This window comes from Myotis brandtii, unplaced genomic scaffold (assembly GCF_000412655.1).
Source record: "Myotis brandtii unplaced genomic scaffold, ASM41265v1 scaffold191, whole genome shotgun sequence".
NCBI classification, from domain to species: domain Eukaryota; kingdom Metazoa; phylum Chordata; class Mammalia; order Chiroptera; family Vespertilionidae; genus Myotis; species Myotis brandtii.
In genome coordinates this window covers 7,782,825-7,804,818 of record NW_005357115.1, presented here as the reverse complement: position 1 = coordinate 7,804,818, position 21,994 = coordinate 7,782,825, and the positions used below count along the sequence as shown (strand labels likewise).

General features: G+C 39.3%; 1 pseudogene; it reads left to right on the top strand.

The window, feature by feature from the left end:
* The first annotated feature begins 2,048 nt into the window (after positions 1-2,048).
* LOC102260974 lies at positions 2,049-18,455 on the top strand (annotated as a pseudogene).
* The last annotated feature ends 3,539 nt before the right edge of the window (positions 18,456-21,994 follow it).

The following is a 21,994-nucleotide window of genomic DNA, read 5'->3' as shown; positions in this document are numbered from 1 at the left end:
TTAGGGCATTAGTACCCGCGCTGACTGAAATTTTATGTGGACACTGAACTCAAGGTATTTGTGGTGGGGAAAAAAAATGACTTTGGAATCAGAACCAAAATATAATGAGCATAGCATTTACAGAGTGCACACAAAGTGCTAGGGACAGGGCTGAGTCTTTACGTGCATGGTCATCACCATAACGCAAACCTAGCGTTGCCAGATAAAATACAGGAGTGCCCAGTTACATCTGAACTTCGGGTAAGAGTAGCATAATTTTTTAAATACAAAATGTTCCACTTGGGATATTCTTTCTAATTTTTTTTTTGTTTGCTAAATCTGCCAACCCTAACTCTTACACATTTCCAGAGGAGGAAACTGAGGGTTAGAAAAGTAACCTGTCAGATACAAAGTAAGTGGCAGAACTAAGGCCCTATTTTACTAAAATTATGATGCTGATAGTGAAATCTCTGAATATCTATATCCATGTCCTCAAAAACTGCAGTAGTGATACCTACCTCCTCACAAATGCGTTGAGAGGGTTAAAAGAACAGGAATATATATGAAAGAGACCTGCGCAGTGCCTGATGCGTAGTAGGTGCTAATGGAGGTTTCCTTCCTTCCTGAACAATGCATGTTAATTGGATAGTCACTGTGTGCCAGGCTCTGGGTGTAAGTGAGCTGAGTATGGAACAAGCTGCCTACTAACAATAAAAGAAGTCAAGCTGAGGGGGTGACAGTGATAAAAAAAAAAGAATTAATAGGCATCAGGATATATAAAAACAAAAATGGAAGTTTGATCCCTCTCATTCCACAGATGAAAACACTGCAATTATATGATTTGTCCAAAGTCATCTGCTAATTGCATTTGTTTTTCTTTGTAATCTTTATTGTTGAGGTTATTACAGATGTCCCTCTTTTTTCGCCCCCATACCCCCCTCCAACAAGTTTTGAAAAATATAGATTTTTTACATGGGTTACTTGTGCAAAGTTAAATTTAGAAGAATGATAAATGCACTCCCCTCCTCCCAGTTCCCGCCCCACCCTCCGCCCTCACTCCCCACCCACTGTCCTCATCCCTAGGTGCACGATTTTTGTCCAGTTTCTTCCCGCATCTCCCATTCCCCTTTCCCCGCCAAGAATAGTCAGTCCATTCCCTTTCTATGTCCCTGATTCATTATAATCACCAGTTCATTCTGTACATCAGGTTATTTATTCACTTGATTCTTAGATTCACTTGTTGATAGATGCATGTTTGTTGTTCATAATTTGTATCTTTACCTTTTTCTTCTTCCTCTTCTTAAAGAATACCTTTCAGCATTTCATATAATGCTGGTTTGGTGGTGATGAACTCCTTTAGCTTTTTCTTATCTGTGAAGCTCTTTATCTGACCTTCAATTCTGAATGATAGCTTTGCTGGATAAAGTATTCTTGGTTGTAGGTTCTTGGTATTCATCACTTTGAATATTTCTTGCCACTCCCTTCTGGCCTGCATAGTTTCTGTTGAGAAATCAGCTGACAGTCGTATGGGTACTCCCTTGTAGGTAACTGACTTTTTTTCTCTTGCTGCTTTTAAGATTCTCTCTTTGTCTTTTGCTCTTGGCATTTTAATTATGATGTGTCTTGGTGTGGTCCTCTTTGGATTCCTTTTGTTTGGGGTTCTCTGCGCTTCCTGGACTTGTAAGTCTATTTCTTTCACCAGGTAGGGGAAGTTTTCTGTCATTATTTCTTCAAATAGGTTTTCAATATCTTGTTCTCTCTCTTCTTCTGGCACCCCCATAATGCAGGTGTTGGTACACTTGAAGTTGTCCCAGAGGATCCTTACACTATCTTCATATTTTTGGATTCTTTTTTCTTTTTGCTTTTCTGGTTGGGCATTTTTTGCTTCCTCATAGTTCAAATCATTGATTTGTTTGGGGCTCCCTGACCCAGCTGCATCTTGTTTGAGAGATTTTACCTTGAGCAAGGAAAGGCTATTTATATGCAAAGGCTGCTTCACACAGCTTGGATGGGGTTGTAAATTGGATGAGGCGGGGTCTTAGGGAATCACCAGGATGGAGCAAATAGAAATGGCTGCCAGTCAGCCCTGCAACTGGGGAGGTCCCAACATAGGAACAGTGATCCCTGTGAGCACCTCCGTCTGGAAGAAAACTGCCCCAATGCCAGATAATCCATTTCCTCCTGGTATGTGTCTGTGCTCCCCAGAGCCTCTCCCTGGTGTTGGAGCTCAGAGGAAGCAGGACCTTATAAGTTCAGTTTGTAGTGCCTGCCTTTTAAGAGGAACAGCTGGGTCTCCTCTAGCCTCTGTGTCACTGAGCCCCAATCCACGCTGGTTTTTACAGCCCATAGTTCTTACTGCCCATAGGGACTTCTTTTTCCAGCTCTGGGACCCTGGGCTGGGGCTCTGGTGTGGGGCTGGGACCCCTTGCTCCTCCGGGCAGCCTCCACAGAGACAATCTCCCTCCCGATTAAAAAAGAGGCACACGTGGGTGCAGGATCAGCCCATTCCACACTCCGCACCTCCTACCAGTCTCAGTGAGCTTTCTTCTTTACTTCTCTAGTTGTAGGACTTCCATTCAGCCAGTTTTCCAGCAGTTCTGGATGATGTTTGTTCTGTATTTTAATTGTAATTTTGATGTGGTTATGGGAGGTGGCAAGTACAGGCATTTACCTATGCTGCCATCTTCCCCCCCCCTCTGCATTTGTTTTTCTAAATCTTTTATATATGTATATATATTTTATTGATTTTTTACAGAGAGGAAGGGAGAGGGATAGAGAGTTGGAAACATCAATGAGAGAGAAACATCGATCAGCTGCCTCCTGCACACCTCCTACTGGGATGTGCCCGCAACCAAGGTACATGCGCTTGACCAGAATCAAACCTGGGACCCTTGAGTCCACAGGCTGACGCTCTATCCACTGAGCCAAACCGGTTAGGGCCTCTGCATTTGTTTTTCATTACATTGTCCTGAAGAGCCTCAGAACTACATTCAGAGTCAGAGACCACAAGTATTTAATAATAAACTTTATTCAAAGACAAATGAATTAGAAAATATATTGTTTAAAATGCCCTCATGTTTAGGATGGAAAGTGAAAGAAACTCAAATATACATGTTTAGAATTTAAATGTGTTTATCATTGTATAAAATGTATTTAAGAAAAGACTTTTTGATCATGAATTGATAATTCTAAAAATAACCAGTTTACCAATAAAGAATCTAGACTTTTAGCCCCTTGAGGTCAGTGACCATGTCTTTCTCATCTTTGTAATCTAAATTCGTAGAATAGCTTTTGGAATAGGGGTGATGTTCAATTCTTGCATTCTTATCAGTAAAAGAATTCTTGTTAGTGAAAGAAGTAACCTTCCTCAAATTAAATGGTACCAGGGCTACCAAAAACATTCCTAAGTACTAATCTGCCATCTGGGCTAAAAAAAGTATAATTGTGAAAAAGTCTAATTTTTCTTCTTTAAGGATTATTTTCATTGTACTTTTAAAATTCTACCTATCTATACTAATAATCTATACTAATAAAAGGGTAATATGCTAATTAGACCAGATCGACCGGATGTCTTCCAGATGTCCGACTTCCTTCTGGACAAAGCCATGGTGGCGGGGGCCAAGGCAGAGGCAGTTAGGTGCGATCAGGCTAGCAGGGGAGAGCGGTTAGGGGTGAGATCAGGCTGGCGCAGGGGAGCAAGCAGTTAGGGGTGCGATCAGGCAGGCAGGCAGAGCGGTTAGGGGTAATCAGGGCAGGTGAGCAGTTAGGACCCCTGTGGGGTCCTGGATTGGAGAGGCACAGATTGAAGAGGGTGCAGGCTGGGTTGAGGGGACCCCCACCCCCCCCCCCCCCCCGCACGAATTTAGTGCACCGGGCCTCTAGCATTTAATAATACCTACATTTCTATAAGTCCTGGTATTGGCAGTAATATGGACCAATCCTCCTACTGAGGACACTAGAAAAACTCAACAAAATATAATCTCAAAGGCATCAGAGAGCTTACAAAATAGGAATTACCAAACCATCATCTGAGGAGCAAAGGAAACCTAGGGAGGTCCATTTATCCATTCCATAGAGGGTTGCTGAGAGATGGGGGGTGGCAATTAGAGTTCGGGGTATGCTAAGGGGCTGGGGACTCTGTTGAAGACCCATTGCTTTGGATTGGTAATTCAAATGGCTATATCCTAGAAGTGAAGGGGTTAAATCAGGGGTGGGCAAACTTTTTGACTCGAGGGCCACAATGGGTTCTTAAACTGGACCGGAGGGCCGGAACAAAAGCATGGATGGAGTGTTTGTGTGAACTAATATAAATTCAAAGTAAACATCATTACATAAAAGGGTACGGTCTTTTTTTTTTTTTTAGTTTTATTCATTTCAAACGGGCCGGATCCAGCCCGCGGGCCGTAGTTTGCCCACGGCTGGGTTAAATCTATTTTAAATCATCTCATGTGTGTATGTATAGATAAAGAGAGAGGTTTATTTTAAGTGATTGTGGAGGCTTAGTAAATCCAAAATCTTCAGGGTAGGCTGGCAGGCTGGCGACTGAGGGAAGAGTTGCAGTTTGAGTCCAAAGGCAGTTTTCTGGCAGAATTCCTTCTTGCTTAGAGGTGGTCAGTGTTTATTCTATTAAGGCCTTCAACTGATTGGATGAGGCCTGCTCATATTATGGAGGATAATCTGCTTTACACAAAGTACATTGATTTAAATGTTGATCATATTCAAAATACACTCACAGAAACATCTAGAATAATGTTTGAACAAATATCTGGGCACTGTGGCAATGCCAAATTGACACAAAATTAATCATCACACTATGCAACTTTCCATCTAAAAAAGGGAGAAGAGGAACAGAGTAATAAAGAGTAATCAATCTTGCCCTAGCTGGTTTTGCTCAGTGGATAGAGCGTCCGACTGAGGACCCAAGGGTCCCGGGTTCGATTCCGGTCAAGGGCACGTACTTTGGTTGCATTTTACTATATTTCATAATTTTGTGGGTCAGGAATTTGGATAGGAAACCAGAGGGATGGCTCATCTCATCTCTGGGTGATGGCTGCTGGGTGAAATGTCCTAGATAACCTCTTTACTCTCATGTCGGGCACCTCAGGTAGGATGGCTTCAATGGTGGGGGTTAGCTGGACCAACCTGACTGAAATCATATGTGTGGGTCCTTTATTCTCATTGTTAATTGGGTCCTTTGGTTTTTGTTCAAGTAGTTCCATGACTTTCTCTTCTTCACATAGTCTCTTCAGGCAGATAGGCAGACTTCTTATACACAAGCTCAGGGTTTTCAAAAGGACTTGGAGTTAGCATATTGTTACTTTTCCCACATCTGTTGGATAGAGCAAAATACATGTCCTTTCCAGAGTCAAAGGGAGGGAACTATATAAGGGTGTAAATGTTAAAAGATCTGATAAACCTGGAACTACCAATCCATTTATGACACAAGACAAAAAAAAATCACAATTCAGCTACATGCTGTTTACAAGGGATATGTCTAGAACATACTAATGCAGAAAAGGATAGAAAAAAAAACTAAACCATGTGATATTTTCTAAGGAAAGCTGGAATAGCTATGTTAATATTGGATTAAGTAAACTCTAAGACAAAAAAGCACTACCAGAAATAGAGACTCTTCATAATAATAAAGATTTAATTTGCCAGGAAGATGAAAAAATTCCAAGTTTTATTACCCTAATAACATATTACATAAAACAAAGTTACACCACTACAAGGAGGAATACAAAATTGATGATTTCAGCAGGAAATGTTAATATATTATTACTAAAAAAAAATAGGCAGAAAATTCAGTAAGAATATAGGTTTGAACAACACTGTGAGCAAAATTAAGTGTAAAGGCATATTGAGTGCATTCCTATAGTCCCTTATATATATGAAAAAATTTATCAGATTATATTATTTCTGTTTTGGCTCATGAAATTGGAAGGGACATCTGAGGATTCTGAGCCTTCAGGCTGGTGAGAGGCTATCTGTATTTTACAGATATAGTGTTAAAACAGATATAGTTTTTAGTTTTACCTTATTCATTAAATAAAAATATTAAATTCCTACTATTTGCCAGGCCCTGAACTTAGTAAAGATGAAAACTATAGTTAAAACTGTTGATAAATCAGAAAATGCAATGTGGTTTTATAAGTACAGTGGTAGAGCTTTGCATAAGGAGCAATGAGAACCAAGTTCTAGCTCAGGAGGTGATGCCTGAGCAAAGTTTGAAGAATGTGGAATAGTGGCTATGTGTGGGTGGAAAGTGAAACTACACCTAGCAAAGCCTAGTTGTGTGAGAGCTTGACTGTTCATCAGAGAACTGCAGTCATTTGGAATGTCAGATGTATAAAAGGTTGCTGGAGTTAAGAGTTATCTGGTTGCAAGAAACAGAAACTCATGCCAGTTGGCTAAAATAAAGGAGTAACAAATATAAAAATAGGCAGGGATTATGTGAGACACAACTGTGGGAAGCACAGCTAACATTACAAGAAGTCTTGTTTCCCCTTTCTCTTTCTCATTGGCTGATTTCTAGTTTTAGCTTTTCTTTGTATGGCTGCTTCATTTCCTCAGCAGACTGGCTTTTCTGCTCACTTATCTGCTTGCATGTAGGCTACTATTGCTGTCCCAAATAGTGGCCCCAGCTCCACCTCTGGCCACACCACCCAGTTTGCCCAACTTTCCTGCTTAGCAACCTACAGTTATTACTTAACTCCATCTCAGGATCTCAATTCCATATTCCCAGGAGCTGTAATCTGACTGGTACAGTTTCAACATGCATGTAAATCAAGGGTCAGCAAACTATGGCCAGGGGGTAAGGAGGGGGCAATCTGGCCTGCCTTACACTTTTGTAAGTAAAGTTTCATATTGTCTATGGCTGCTTTGGCATTACAAGGACAGAATCGAATAGCTGTGACAGAGAACATATGAACTGCAAAGCTGAAAATATTTACTATCCAGATCTTTATAGAAAATGTTAGTTGACCCTTGCATTAGACAGTTAGATGTGGGGATGTAGTGCTGTTTAGATGCTTAAGACCTTGTAATTAAAACTTGAGAGTTGTTTTTTTGCAGAAAAAGGATAGTATGGAGAAAAAGGCAACTGAGGAAGTATTTTGAGAAAGAAACTGAAGGCTCTAACATAGGAAATATAATCAAACTCTCAAATATGCACTAAATTTTGAACACAAGGTGAAAGAGTGTGAGACAGTTACTTCTTAATCTGGAGAAGTTCATTAAGATACTAAATTTAGGAGAGTGTGTCATCCTAACTACCTTTAAATAACTCACTTGTGGCAAATTTCCCAGACCCTGCGCAGTTAGTTCTTGGTGAGATGAACTGGCTGAGGCACAATGTTCACTTTACAAAAAGATTTTTAAATGTATGTCCAGAAGGTTAAATGTCATTTAACTTTCAAAAGAGAGAGCAAGAGAGAAAAGAGGACCTGAGAGAATGAGACATTTAGATGGAAAAGACTGAGGCAGATAGACTGAGACTTGGGGGAATAGGAGGAGATGAAATCTAGAATTTACATTTGGTAAACTTAAGATTATTGCGGAGAAAATCTTTCATAAGTTGTCTTTGGTTGAGTAGAAAAATGATTTGAGTTTTAAAAACCTTAGAGATCATTCTAGTCCTTGCTATTCAAAATGTTGTCAGCATACTCAGCAGCATTGGCATCAGAAATGCAGAATCGCCCTAACTGGTTTGGCTCAGTGGATAGAGCATCAGCCTGTGGACTGAAGAGTCCCAGGTTCGATTCCGGTCAAGGGCATGTACCTTGGTTGCGGGCACATCCCCAGTAGGGGGTGTGCAAGAGGCAGCTGATCGATGTTTCTCTCTCATCGATGTTTCTAACTCTCTATCCCTCTCCCTTCCTCTCTGTAAAAAATCAATAAAATATATGTTTAAAAAAAAAAAAAGAAATGCAGAATCCCAGGCCCAACCCCAGACCCACTGCATAAGAATCTGCATTTTTAAAGATCCCACAGGTGATTCATATACACATTAAAGTATGAGAAATTGAAGCACTGAATTAGAATAGTAGCTTTTAGAGTCTTCAACATAGAATAGTTGTGGGTTATTTTGTTTGAATGAATTCTTACCTGGAGCCCAACTCTATTAAATAGGTCAAAGTGGACCTGCTCTGGTTGAAGATGTGCAGATTCTAAAAGGCAGGGAAGGGCTGGGAAAACCTAGGCATTTGCATCCTCTATTCCTCAAGGAACATAGTTTGAAAACCAATAACCTGACAGAATGAGCGGAAGTAATACCAGAATCTTAAGGGCCAGCCTTTGTCAAACTCCCAGGTCTCTTCCACTTCTGCCTCATTGAGAACTTCTACTACAATGAATCCCTGTTAGTGATGGGATATATTCTGCCTTTAGAGAGTTGGAATTTTTAAAAAATTAGAAATCAATGTTCTAAGTCCCTTGTCTGAGCTTAAAGATGGCGCAGAATGTGGCCAATGAAACTCCATTCAAATACATTTTAAACTATATATATATTGCTAACAAAAGGAGCTGCTATAGACTGTTTGTTTCTCCCCAAAATTCAAACGTTGAAACTTAATGTGTGGGGAGCCGATATAGGGTTAAGCCTCGGACTGACCTGTTAGCAAAATCACAAACAAGTCTTCTTCCGAGAGGTGGCTGCTGATTTACATGCGCTGTCATTTAAAAAATAAAAATGGGGGAATTTGCCGGAAGCCAGTCCACCCTTGCTGCTTGACACAGTCGCTGCAGGGAAGAAACATCTGCACAGCTTATGTTTCAAGGGACCTGGCGTATATGGTATATGTTTGCTCCCCCTCTTAGCACTATGTGTTTTAAACAGGACCACCTCCCCGAGAAAGGTTGTTTCTCCAGGTTAGGGATTAACAGGACTAAGGAAGAGAATAAATCAGTAAATCCCCCTAGTGTTACAGAAATACCATGTACTACTTATGAAGAACTTGGACTAAGACTGTTGGCAATAAATTTGGGACTTGTTGGGCCCACATCCCCAGGGGTCTGCCCACCAGGGAAAGCACCAAAGCCTATACCCCTGGAGACCCATCGACACAGGGCAGTCCCAGGGAAGGCAAGCAGCGAGGCTGGGAGGACATAACCTTTACTGGGTAGGATAATCTCCTTTAGTCACTTCCTTGTAGCCTATCAGTAGAGCAGTGACCTTGGAGTAGCCCTTGTAATGGAAACACAGAGATTAACCTAGACAAGATTAAAATCAACAGGACTAGATAGAGACAGGATTTTTGGCAAAGGTCAGATAAGAAACAAGGAACTGTAGAACCTTACCCAAAACATACCATGATGTGATTATAGAGGCATGCTTATAGGATCAAATGGTATAAATATAGATGTAACAGGACAATAGAAAAAGGAACCTCGCTGTGCTGATCAACTGAACGCTGTCTCCGTGTCCTTCCTTCTTTGCTGACTCCGTCCACACCTTTGGGAACCCCTGGACCTGCTGGGGCTGGACCCCAACATTAATGCCCAATGTGATGGTATTAGGAGCCCTAAGGAGTGGCATTAGTGCCTTGATAAAGAGATACCATTGAGCTCCCCTGCCACTTCTACCATGTGAGCTTTTAGCAAGAAGATGGCAATCTGTGAACTAGGAATTGGGAACTCATCAGACACTGAATGGTGGGACTTTCCAGTCTCCAGAACTGTGAGAAATACATATTTGTTGTTTATAAGCCACTCAGTCTTGAAAGGGTAAGGACTACGCCCTCCATCTTGCCCCAGGGTAAGGGCTACGCCCTCCATCTTACCCTGTATCCTCCATTTTTGGGCAGCCATGTGCTCAGCAAGCTGCTTCTTCCCGGAAGCCCAAGCCTCTGCTAGCCACACCCAGGACTTCTTTAAACTAACCAATGACAATCAAGGGAAGTGCGCGCCATAGATATGACCACATCCTGTGTAACAAGACACCGACTTGCGCCTGGCCAATCGGCAGGGCCCACAGTCCTTTCTCCTCCCCTTACTCCAACCCCCCTATAAAACCTCTCTCCACACAGAGTTCTCTCCCTCTGCCACTTGCTGCTGTGTCAGTAAGGAGGGTAGGGGAGGCAAGCCCAGGTTTGAATAAAAGACTCTTTGCTTTTGCATCGGACACGGCTGGCTCCCTGGTGTGGTCTATTGGGGATCTTGAAATCTGGGCATAACAAGTCTATGGTATTTTGTTATAGCAGTCTGAATGGACTAAGACAGAGGCAAACCTAAAGCTTAAATAATTCTTAGGGACTAAAGGGTTTCAGAGCAGACCTCCTCAAAGTGTGCCACTTTGGTATGTGAATTATTTTGAGCTGAAGGCAGTTGTAACCCTGTGGGCTCACAAGAAACTTTACCTCTCTTTTAAGTTTGGGACCTAACCCATAACAAGATTTATCACCAGAAATAGCTTTTTTTATGGCATATCTATGTGGTAGGACAAACTTGTAATTACTGAACATCTGTTCTTATCATTCTGTGAATGATCTTTCCTTGCTCAGAAGCCCTATGGTGTCTTACCTCATTCTTAGCTCAGAATGCCATATATACCTCATTTTAACTTTCTGTCTTTGAACCTCTCACGTATATGGGATCTCTGACTCTCTCATGTATATGGGGTTCCCATATGTAGGTATGTAATTAAATTTTGTTATTTTCTCTTGTAAAGTTGTCTCATTTGGTGATTAGACCAGCTGGAAGAACCTAGAAGGGTAGAGGAAATTATCCTCCTTCCTCACAAGACAAGAAAGTGCTGAAGTTCCATATCCTTCACTGGTCCTTCCTGACTTAGCAATCAAGTGGAGAGACCATCTGTGCAGTTTTTAAAAGCTCTAGACCAGCCGTGGGCAAACTACGGCCCGCGGGCCAGATCCGGCCCGTTTGAAATGAATAAAACTAAAAAAAAAAAAAAAGACCGTACCCTTTTATGTAATGATGTTTACTTTGAATTTATATTAGTTCACACAAACACTCCATCCATGCTTTTGTTCCGGCCCTCCGGTCCAGTTTAAGAACCCATTGTGGCCCTCGAGTCAAAAAGTTTGCCCACCCCTGCTCTAGACCTGGAGAGACTCAAGTTTGAATCCTGGCTCCATTGCTTACTAGCCCAGGCAAAATATTTCAATATTTTCTTAACCTCTTCATGTCAAAAATAAAGATAATAATTTCAGCCTCAGAGGGGTGCTGTGAAGCAAATATATGTGAAACAATTTAGCACATGGCCTGGTAAATAAGTGCTCAATAAATGTTACTATTAATATTATTTTTAAATGAACCATGACTAAAAGGTCAACCTACATCAATTTAGAAATTGCTTAAAAGGATTACCCATATGAAGTTAGAGAAGACTGTTTTCTTCTTCACTGCTACTGCTAGAAGAGTAAAACAAATTATATTTATAGCAATAGGCTATCTAGTATATGCAGTTTATTCTAAATTAAATACTAAAGTTGTGAATGGTTTTTGATAAATGAGGTAAATGTTTAGGGAAGACAGTGAGTATTAAAGGGATTCCAAATTATATTATAGCAAATGCAACTTTGTTTTCCACAGTAGTATTGCTTTTAGAGTCAGGCATTTTTAGTAACTATGATCGATGGCTTCAATCTGTCTTTTTTTTCTTTTTCTTTTTAATCCTCACCCGAGGATATGTTTTTATTGATTTTCAGAGAGAGAGGAAGGGAGAGAGGGGGAGAGAAACATGGATTGGTTACACGTTTTCTGCAACTATCTCTCAACTAAGTCAGAAAAAAATTATATGTGTATAGAGAATATGGAGGAGTGATAGAGCAAATGTAGTTAATTGTTAATGATTGATGAATCCGGATGAAGGGTGTATAGGAATTCTTTGTATTATTCTCACAACTTTTTTGTAAGTTTAAAATGACCTATAATAATAAAAGCATAATATGCTAATTAGACCAGACGACCTTCCGACCTTCCGGATGAAGCCGGGGTTAGGAGGGAAGCCCGGGCCCTGGGTGCCAGAGGGAAGCTGGTGCCGGCAGCTGGGGGAAGGAAGGCCTATTCTTGCATGAATTTCGTGCATCGGGCCTCTAGTTTCAAAATAAAAAGTTAAAAAAAAAAATAAAACCAATCATTGAACAAAATTCTCCCTCTATCCCTTAGCTTCCAGCCAGGATCCAGCAACCACCAACACAAATAGGAAAACCAATTGGAGAGAAAAAAAGGAAACAAATGACTTTTGCCTTACTACTTGTCAGGTACTGTTTTTCTTTGTTTTATTTCATTTTTGTAAGACTCTTAGAGCGCTGGTTCTTGACCTCATTTATACATTACAATCACCTAGGGCAGTGGTCGGCAAACTCATTAGTCAACAGAGCCAAATATCAACAGTACAACGATTGAAATTTCTCTTGAGAGCCAAATTTTTTAAACTTAAACTATATAGGTAGGTACATTGTTATTAACTTAATTAGGGTACTCTTAAGGCTTAGGAAGAGCCACACTCAAGGGGCTAAAGAGCCACATGTGGCTCATGAGCCAGAGTCTGCTGACCATGGACCTAGGGAGTTTAAAAACTCCCTATACCCTGGCAACAGCCCCACTGATGAATTTAGAAGCTCTGAGCGGTGGAACATAGTCATCAATATGTTTAAAGTTCTCTAGGTGATTCCATTGTGCAGCTAAGGTTGAGACCACTGCCTTGCACTAAAACTTTATTATCGCCCTTTTACAATGGTCTAAGTCAGCGGTTCTCAACCTGTGGGTCGCGACCCCTTTGGGGGTCGAACGACCCTTTCACAGGGGTCGCCTAAGACCATCGGAAAACACATATATAACTACATATTGTTTTTGTGATAATCACTATGCTTTAATTATGTTCAATTTGTAACAATGAAAATACATCCTGCATATCAGATGTTTACATTATGATTCATAACAGTAGCAAAATTACAGTTATGAAGTAGCAACGAAAATAATTTTATGGTTGGGGGTCACCACAACATGAGGAACTGTATCAAAGGGTCGCGGCATTAGGCAGGCTGAGAACCACTGGTCTAAGTTGAGGTCTAAGGAAATTCAGCAACTTGCTCATGGTTACATAGCTTGTGGAAGTGGCAAAGAGGGTAGAGGTGGACATGGTCACACAGAAAGGGGGGGGGGTGATCGTGTGACCCCATTTGGGGGCTCTCTTCACCACACCCCTTGGTCTTCTTGGGTCTTCAGCTGGCTTTCCCCAAACCTGGCCAGAAGGCAAGGAACTGAGCTGGATGCTGCAAAATGCAATCAGACATGCTTTGGATTTTAAGGAACTTATAAAATGACATAAGCATATGAAAGCGAGTGAATATTAAAAATTCTATAAAAGTGCATAGGTGCTTTGTGAAAGGGTGAAATCAGCTAATGGGAATAAGTTCAATCAAGAAAGGCTTCTTAAGTAAAGAGACATTGACATCACTAAACATTCCTTCTTGTGAAAACATATCTCCTTTCAACCTTTTCTCCCAACTGTTTTCCTCCTTGCTCCTCCTTACATTTTCTTCAACCAGACAAAACAGACCTAAATTTTTAAAATTGTAAAATAATAATTTTTGAAAAGGCTTCACTCCAAATTTAGAATAATTAAATGTTTTCTTTAAGCCATGTTTTTTTAAATAACTTCTAAAGCATTAGGAAAAATTACGTCTCATTTTAGTTTAGTTCATCTATTAATTTTTCATATTGCTGAACAGATAATGTTCATGTAGTAAACTGTAATTGTTTTCCCAAATTTTATCCTAGCTTTCCCAAACATTTGGGAATAAACCTTTTCAAGTGCTATTTAAGCCCAACAAGAGGAAATTTGACCCACAGTTTATCACTTACCTCATTAGCATACTAATATGATTACAATTTGCATTTGACTAAGGGGTTGTTCTTTCACTCTTGTAGTCTTGTTGGTGGAATATCACAGTTTTTGGTTGATTTTTAAAACAAATTGTCTAGGGAAAATAGGTGATGTTGATACAAGAAGTTTGGACGTGAATTAATTGCTCTTAAACAATTCATGTGAGTTTAGCCCCTTCTGTGGTGTAATTTGCACAGCTCTCATAAATGCTCAACTCACATTGTCATTGAAACAAAATCAACCCTAAAATATTTCTCACACTTTGTAATGAACGATTATTTTTTTCTTAGACTCAAATTACCTAGGTCCTGCAGTGATTTAGGATGGCTCTACTTATATAAGTGAAAGTGTGGCTGTGGCTTTCCAATAGTTTTTTCAGGTAACTAGTTCAAAATGAACTAACTCTTTATTAACCATTTACGGTGCAAAGTATCTACCTTGATGTGGGTACACATAGGAAGGAAATTAACTGGACCATGTTGGTGACAGTCTTCCTGGTATCAAGATTTTTATTATTAAAAATGTAATTAAATATTTTAAGTAATAACAAGGCCTGTAGTAAAAAAAAAACCACATTCACTGTATAGAGAGGCAGGATATCTCTGGTATAATGACGCCATTGCATTCGTATGAGCTATAGATTGAGTATTTGTGTCTCCCCCAAATTCATGTGCTGAAACCTAATCCCCAATGTGGTAGTATTTTGGAGATGGGAACTTTGGGAGGTGATTAGGTTATGAGAGTTCGGATTATAAAGATCCCAGAGAACTGCCTTCCCCTTTTCACGGTGTGAGGACACAGCAAAAAGATGGTGGTTTATAAAACAGGAACTGATTCCTCACCAGACACCAAATCCTGCCAATGCCTTGATCTTGGAATTCCAAGCCTCCAAACTATGAGAAATAAATTTCTGTTTGTTTAAACTACCCAGTTTATGATGTTCTGTTATACCAGCCCAAATAGACTAAGACTGTGTGTGTACCAGGTACACCAGTGTAAGGAGATAATAGAGAGATAGATAGATAGATAGATAGATAGATAGATAGATAGATAGATAGATAGATATTTTATTGGATAATAATATAAATATAATATATATAGCAGGTCCTTGAATAACTCTTTTTATTCAACATCATTTTGTTATAACGTTGGTGAGTTAAAAAAAAAATCAATTCCCAGAGGAACCACTCTCTGTGTTCCTCAACTGGCACATTCTCCCCATGTTTGCATGGGTGTTCTCCCAGTACTCTGGTTTCCTCCCACATCCCAGAGATGCACACATTAGGTAAATCTAAATCATCCCAGTACGAGTGAGCCTGGGGTGAGGTATGAGTGCACTCTACAATGGAAGAGTGTCCCATGTAGGGCTGGTTCCCACCTTGTACCCTAAACTGGAATAAGTTGGTTGTAAAATAATTATCTTACTTGTTTTTATTCATCTTTTTAACATTTATTATAGTATAGCTCACATTTATTTTAGTGCTTAATTTAGAAGTGTTTGGGCTCTTTATTTAGAAGTTTGGTGATGTTTTTGTGGCCGTAGGAACTTAACTCTTGTTTCTATCAATTAGCTTGTGATAAATTGGTTTTGTTGTACATCATTTCTTTTAAAGTCATAATTTCCAAGACCTTATTGACAACATTAAGTAAAAACGTACAGTGTGTGTGTGTGTGTGTGTGTGTGTGTGTGTGTGTGTGTGTAGTGGGGGTTTAGAATGAGTCACCTCAAGATGTGCCTCTGTGGTATGCGGATTGTTTTGAGCCAGAGGCAACTTTAGCTCTGGGCTCAAGAGAAACTTCTGCTCATCTCTTAACTGCCTAGAATTTGAATTAGGGGCCAATAATAAGAGACCATCAGAGATAATCTCTTTTGACCTACCTATAGGGCAGGGAAAACTTCTATTTACTAAATATCTGCTCTTCTGCTCATCCTGCAATGATCCTTTGGAGCCCCCAAGGCAATTTACTTCATCCCTAGCTCAGAATGTCAAATATACCCATGTTCCCTTTCTGTCTCTAAATTTGTCATGCATGCGGGGTCTCTGACTCTCTCATGTATATGGGGTTCCTATACGTATGTAGGTATTAAATTTGATTATTAGACCAGCTAAAAGAACCTTGAGGGTAGAGGAAAGTTTCTTCCTCTCCCAGTATAATATATATTTGTCAAAGAGAAACATTTCTTTCTTTTTAGGAGACATCAAATACTCACTAGGTCCCTTAGCTCAACTGGTAAGATTGTCTTTTCTCTGTCCTGGGACAAAGTGCCAAAACCTCCCTTGCAGTAGAGAAGGGACCTACAATTACAATACCTGTCAATTAGGAGTACAAAATAATTAATTGGTAGAGGTAAAATTCCTAGAATGCTGACAAGAAGATATTAATTTTTTTTGAGGGCTGTGGTGGAGGTCTTTTGGTCACACAGGTGACTTTCTATTGCATCTCTACTTAAGAAAAAGTACCTGACAGTAATTCAGGGAGTGGGAGGAGAATAAAAGAGGGATGACACTAATCGTTACCAAGCACCTACTCTATGCAGGACACAATAATAAACACACTTAATCTATGTTATCCTGTTTAATTCTTTTTATTTAGAAGTTTGGTGATATTTTTGTGGCCAGAAATATGCTGTAGAAACTTAACTTGGCAACCATAAGAGAAAGTGCTGATTTCTACACCTGACAAATTGTGGAGTTATAGTAACTTGCCTAATGTAACACAGTAAAGTGATATAGCAGAGGTTCAAACCCAGACTTATGGTCTCCAAAGCCTGTTTTCTTTTTACTATACCATGCTGCTGTCAAAATATAAGAAGGTTCAGTAAAACCTAATAAGAAAATAAAACTGAATATTGATAGTCTGTTGAAGTAAACACAATAAGTTTTGGGATTAATATGGCAAAAAGAGTATATTGCTCAGGGCATGGGAGGAGAAGACAAGAAGATAGCTAGAAATAAAGAACAAGAGAATCCAGACTTCTCAGCAACCCAGAAATGAGAATAGAATGTGCTTTGTTAACTGAACATACTGAAAACTCTCAGGATAGATTTCTTCTAAGTTGAGCAAAGATGAACTGTGAGCCTGTATATGCTGACCTATATGTAACTATAGTTTTCAAAAAATAGTCTCATCACTGATAGTGGCTTTAAGAGAATTAAACTAAGTGTTTGTGGATGTCATTGAAAATTTATGAAGAGGAGGAATATAAAAGAAAAGTGGGAGTATGTAGGAGGACATTTCTTTAGAGTATATACAGGGGAATGAAATTATTGGAGCAATGGGTGTGTGGATCTGCATATTAACTGGATATTACCCAAGTGAGGGAGGATAGCTGTTTCTAGGAAATCATTCCAGGAATATCACTCTATGGGAGGAAAGGAAACTACATTCACTCCATTAACAATTCACCAACCTCATCAAGAGCCCATTATGAATGTGGCACTGGATTCTGGGAGATGCTAATAAATCCTCAGGATAGTTCCTGCCTTTGAGGAGCAGATCATATGATGTGGAGCCAGAGCATGGACCACTGAAACACTACATATTCCTCTGGTGATGAGAATATGTGAAGGGCTATCTTGGGAGGTCATCGACAGGAGAGATGTGAAGAACCTTGTGATAAGGAAAGCCTTCTTAGGGACTTGAGCAGGGCCTAGAACAGTGATGGCGAACCTATGACACGCGTATTAGAGGTGACACGCGAACTCATTTTTTTGGTTGATTTTTCTTTGTTAAATGGCATTTAAATATATAAAATAAATATCAAAATAATAAGTCTTTGTTTTACTATGGTTGCAAATATCAAAAAAGTTCTATATGTGACACGGCACCAGAGTTAAGTTAAGGTTTTTCAAAATGCTGACACGCCGAGCTCAAAAGGTTCGCCATCACTAGAAGACAGGAAGGTGAGAGGAATTAGATTGGGACAAATAAAAGAGGGAAAGAGAACCAGGTGGGAATATCCAGGCTTGGGTCTTCTGAGCCCTAATGCACACACATGACATGCTCACCATATACATCTGATACATGCATGAATGTTGGCATGTATATATTTCTTTACACTTTCTGACTGAAAGGCTCAGTGCAAGGAGCCCAAGAGCCAGGATGACTACCTAAGGCTATTGGTCAAACTATACAGGTTTATGGCCAGATGAACCAACTCCACCTTCAACCATGTGGTACTGAAAAGGTTGTTCTTAATTTGCATCAACCGGCCACCTCTGTTCCTTTCCTGAATGATCTGGAAATGAAGCTTCCTAGCTGGGAGGGCAAAATCACTGTGGTTGTAGGGATTATAACTGATGACTTGCATGTGCAGGGGGTGCTCAAACTGAGGGTGTCTGCACTTTGTGTGAGAAGCAATACCCAGAGCTGTATCCATAAGGTTGGGGGGAAGATCCTCAAGTTTGACCAACCGGCCCTGGACTCGCCCAAGGGCTGTGGCATCATTCTGCTCTCTGGTCCTCTCAAGGGCCAAGAGGTGTCCAGGTATTTTGGCAAGGCCCCAGGAGCCCCTTATAGCCACACCAAACCTTACATATGCTTCAAGGGCAGGAGTTCCAGCACACAAGAGGCTGATGGGCCACTATGGCTGCAAAAACTACCCCAGATCCTACCTTGTTATTAAAAAGATTTTTGAAGCTGGAAACAAAACAAAACAAAACAAAACAAACAAACAAACAAAAAAACAACAAGAAGAAGAGTACATTACACATATTACTGGTAGGAGTGTAAATTAATACAACCACTTTGAAGAACCATTTGGTAATATCCAGGTAATTTGCACCCTTTGTTTCAATGATTTTATTTCTAGGTATGTACCCTATGGAAATTCCTCCTCATGCACACAAGGGAATATGAATAGAATGGTTATTGCATGTTACTGCATGATTTTAACAACAAGATATTAGAACCAATTTACATGGCAATTCATAGGAAAATGAATAAATTGTGGCATATTCATCCACTAGAATATTAATGACACAACAGTTAAAATCAATGAAGTGGAGCTATATACATCAACATGAATAAATTTCGAAAACTTTGATGAGGGATATAAGCAAATTACAGAGGAATGTATTCAGAATGATTTCTATGTAAAGTTTAAAAACATGCAAAACAGTTCTTTATGTCACATATATGAAGTGAAAATATACCACAATACAGTTGTCCCTCTGTATCTGTGGGAAATTGGTTCTGGAACCCCTGAGAATACCCAAATTTGGGGATGCTCAAGTCCCTTATGTAAAATTGTGTAGAACAGAGCATACAGTTAACCCTCTACATCTGTGGATTCTCAATGGCAGATCAAAAATACTGTTTTTGATCCATGGTTGGTTGAATCTGCAGATGCAAAACCCAGGGATACGGAGGGCCAACTGTATATTTATTGAAAAAATGTGCATATAAGTGGACCCACACAGTTCAAACCCATGTTGGATCTACTGTGCTACATATCATTTATTATGTGGTAAAAAATAAAATTTACAATAGTGGTAACCCTGACCATGACAAAGTTGAATACAACTGGGAAGGAGATTTCAACAGTTTGTGTAATATTTTATTTTTTAAAATGTGTAATGGGCATATGGGTGCTTATTTTGAGGGGACACAAACATTCAGTTCATAACAAGTATCAAACCCCTAAAAGATCATTTCAAATCATTTCAGAATGCTAGGGCTGAAGCACCACAGACAGATTATTTAGATTCAGTAACACATTTGCTTGCTTTAAATGAGTCCATATTTGTACCAAAGTTATACTTCCAAGCAGAACTACTAGTATATACAACTTGGTAAGATTCTGCTTTATTAAACTGACTAACAAGGTAATTCTTCGGTCCTAGGTGATTTGAGGAAGATACAAGAATCTGCACAAAATAATAGCAGTAATCTAAATACAGCCAAGTCAATTGTATCTGCTGTGCACTAACAGAAAGATGCCTCAGTTTTAGTAGATAGCCCACTATGTAATCATCCTAGCTGAATAGCCTCAGATACTTTGTTTTGAAAGGAGTGCAGAAATCCTGCAGGTTTAATTGCCAATAAATCAGCATGACCTCTACTCCCTGGCAGTCCTTTTCTACAATGATCTTTTCAACCAGAAAATGAAGAGATGGATTTTACAGGGTATTTGTACTGCCTGTGGTAAGATAACAGAATTACACTTGCTGTTTTCTCCATTATAGGCTGTGCTAGATAATGAAGGACTCTATTAATGATATGTTCTGTTTGCTGTTAGGTTATTTTAATCTTGTAGTTATTTCTTTTTGTTGTTATGGAGAACTGTCCTTCCTGTTTTTTTTAAGAAAAAAAAAAAAAAAACCCTCTATCATTTGTTAGTTCAATATTTTATCATCACCAGAGATTTTATTCCCTAGTTAATTCACACAAATTTGCATTAAAATATTCTAGCTCACTTAGAAAGCTATTTATAAACTGATTGAATTAGATGTTGCTCTTAGCTGATTTTCAGATTTGTTTTAAAAAGTAGTTATTTTCAATCAATATTTCCAATTCGTGACTATAACTAATACAGAAATTTTAACACTCATCCATACCCAAATGTAACATAACCCTGCTGTTTGTACTTTTGAACTATTCATTTGTTTAAGTTTATTTTACTATGAATGAGTATTATTTGGTGGTATATATTTATACATTTAGACTTTTAATTATATGAACTCTCTAAGAAAACATCAAAATTAAAACTACTAAACAATAGGTTGTATATCCTAATTCATTTTGGAGTGCTCCTGCCACCTATTTTACCCTCTGTTCTTTTAAAAATATATATTTTTATTGATTTCAGAAAGGAAAGAGAGGGAGAGAGAGAAAGATCAATGATGAGAGAGAATCATTGATTGGCTGCCTCCTACACACCCCCCACTGGGGGTTGAGCCTGCAATGTGGGCATGTGCCCAGACTGGGAATCAAACTGTGACTTCCTGGTTCATAGGTTGATGTTCAACTACTGAGCCATGCCGGCCAGGCTACCCTCTGTTTTTGAGAACGAAGATAAATAAAAAACCCATAGTCCTGAATTTGAATTAGAAATATCAATATTAATTCAGAGGTATTTATGTTTAAAAACGTATGTTTTTCTGTATCTGTGTGTTATTTTATAAGAAAAAAAATCTTTTAAAGGAGGTTTTCTTTTTTATTTTGCATATCTCTGTCCACTGAAGAGGCCCAGAAATAGTGAGCAATCCTGTAGCCATGAGCATCCTAACAGCCAGACTGTGATCTTGGAATACCATACTACCATCTCTCCCTAAAGAAACCTGAGTTTCATGGAGAAATGGCTGATTTCAGCTTTTGGGTAGTGTATTCATTTTCTAGGGCTGCTATAACAAAGTACCACAAACCAGGTGACTTAAACAACATAAATTTATTGTCTCACAGTTCTGGAAGCTAGAAATCCAAAATCAAGGTTTTGGCAGGGTTGGTTCTTTCTGAGGGCTATAAAGGAAGGATCTATTCCAGTTTTCTCTTCTTGGCTTATAGATGGTTGTCTTTTTTCTATGTTTCCTTACCTTGTTCTCTCTATGTGTATCTCTGCATCCAAATTTCCGTTTTTTTTATTAGGAAATGAGTCATATTAGATTGGAGCCCACTCTAATAACCTCACTTTAATTTAATTACCTCTGTAAAGATCCTTTCTCCCCAAAAGTCACATTTTGAGGAGGGAGAGGTTAAGACATCAACATGTAAAATTCAACCCATAACAAGCAGTAAATAAGGTTTTCCCCATCTGAAAGCAAAGCATTCCTATGAAAACTTTCACAGTTGAAATGGTTTGTATAAACTGAAGCAATTACCTTAAGACACATCTTGCTAACAGATGCACAACGTAAAGCAAAATAAAGCACAGATGCTCACAGACACAGGTCAAAGCTACTGAGATGCTGAATGTAGTTCCTGGGGAAGGAACTTGGGGGTAGCACTCTCACTGCTCTGGGTGTGCGCTGCCTCTACAACAGCTCACTGCAAAAACAAACACTGAACACTATTTTCACTTTTTTTCATAAAAGCAAAAATCCTCTTTGGATTTTTTTTGTTTAGTAAAACAGGTACTAATATAGGTCTTTTGTAAAAGCAAAGTGGCGTAAAGTGAACTTTCAAAAAGCTGGGGATACCTGTAAACAGAATGAAAATAAAAATGTT